General features: G+C 37.4%; 1 pseudogene; it reads right to left on the reverse strand.

The window, feature by feature from the left end:
- Nucleotides 1-496: 496 nt before the first annotated feature.
- On the reverse strand, nucleotides 497-1,255 carry LOC100769799 (annotated as a pseudogene).
- Between the last annotated feature and the right edge of the window lie 813 nt (nucleotides 1,256-2,068).

Here is a 2,068-nt window from a genome sequence, read left to right on the forward strand (position 1 = left end):
TTCAAGGCCAACCTGGTCTACAAAGTGAGTTCCAGGTCAGCCAGGGCTGTTACTCAGAGAAATCCTGTCTCAAAAAACAAAACAAAACAAAATCCCAAAAAGCACATTATTCAGTATATTAATATACATATATAGCTTTTAGATCTAAAAATGTTTAATTATAGATAAGATAAATAGGAGTTTAAACTCTAAAGTGTGTTGCATAGTGTTTTCACTAAAGTTTTTGCTGATAGCCTAGCTGTTAACTTGTGGACTCAATCCTTCTCCCTCAATCTTGGCACTAAGAATTTAATCTCACATGAATCTACATTTTAATGCTAAGCAAATGTCCTTAGTTATCCCAACAATGTTTTGAAGCATATTTTAATTAAACCTGAATATTTACAAATCAGAAATTAAATGAAAATTTGTCAGTGGGTATGTATAATACATGGTGCTAAATAGTTATAAGGGCCCGCAATAGAAATATAAAACAGAAGAGATGGTGAAGAAGATGTTACATATTGCTACAATCTGATTCATATTCTTCCTTCAAAGATTCTTTAGCATAATTTTCTATTTTCTCCTTTTCATCTTTTGAAACAATTTGATGACTTTGTTTATTTAATTCACCAATAGTGTTGAGTTTTAGTTCAAAAGCTTTATTCTTAACTTCATTATGTACTGTGTAAATTATTTTTACAGCTTCTTTAACAATGTCATGGCAGGTCATTTATTTCATCTGAAGCGTTTCTATTTTTGTCTTTTTGGTTTGTCTGGCTTTGCCAATGGCACAGCCCCGATAACCATATGAAACACCTGATGGCCAATCACACAGATCGGTGCACCATTATTTGCACTGTAAGACCCTAACATGAAACTTCAGCCAAAATGTCTGACAGCACTGTAGATGTATAAGCATGTACATGCACACACTGAAAGATGTTTTACAGGAATATGTTAGACAAAGTTAGGTATAAAATTGGATGCTTCTTTTCTTGTTATGTCTGCTAACAAATGAACATCTGCCAGTAAACCTGCTACTGTCATTCTAACATGTCAAACAACTTTAAAAAGCCATTTACTAAAATCTTCTTCAAAAAATTTATAAACGGCTAATTTACTACCCCCAAAGACAATTACAATCTCTACTTCTGACTCCAGTAGCTGTATGACTCTTTCCCACAGCCCTCATGGCATATTCACCTTGAAAAACTCTCCCATTAGTAGAGAATATAGAAGCTAACAGGTTATATCCTGGGCTGATGGAGCTCATGGTGCTGACTTGGCAGACCATGGAGCACTTCCAGACCTGAAGCAAAGCTCCTAAGCCATGGCAATGCCCACATACATCGTTTCAATGAACTTTTTTCATCTGGACTAATGGTGCTCCCTCCAATAGCCAAAGATCACCTAATAAAAACTCTAAAACAGATACAAGGAGCTCTCCTTCAAGTTGTTGGCTAGGGCTGTCTAAGAGACTGCAAAACATACCGCCTACTGTGCCCCCAAGAGGTAGAAGGTAAATCCATACACTTAGAAGCAGGGCCCAGAGATTCCTGAGCTGCAACTGACCTAGATACTCCCTTGCTCAGGACTACCCTCAACGCTACTAAAAGACACCATGCAACTTCTAAAGGAGGTCGGCAGTCAGCAGTCCTACTCAGATATGACACCAAGAACCACATCAAAGACCAGTATGGCATAACACCATGGTGCAGGAGTGCCACACATACTTTAGCAGTAAGCAATAGCTCTCTAATTGGACTTAACACTCACTCAAAAAGAGGGATACTTTACCTGACTCTGGTAACCTAGATAACTACTCAGTGGTAGTGAAATCATGGTTACTGGGGAAGATAATATAAACCAGAAATTTATGAAACCAGTATTCTCCCTATGCTGGCAAGTCTTGTGTCAATTTGACAAAAGCTAGAGTTATCTGAAAGAAGGAAACTTCAATGGAAAAAAATCTGCAGTAAGATCCATCTGTAAGGGATTTTCTTAATTAGTTATTGATAGGGAAGGGTTCAGCACATTGTGAGTAGTGACATCAATGGGCTGGTAGTCCTTGGTTCTATAAGAAATC

The sequence above is a fragment of the Cricetulus griseus genome, chromosome 2 (genome assembly GCF_003668045.3).
Source record: "Cricetulus griseus strain 17A/GY chromosome 2, alternate assembly CriGri-PICRH-1.0, whole genome shotgun sequence".
In the NCBI taxonomy this organism is placed as follows: domain Eukaryota; kingdom Metazoa; phylum Chordata; class Mammalia; order Rodentia; family Cricetidae; genus Cricetulus; species Cricetulus griseus.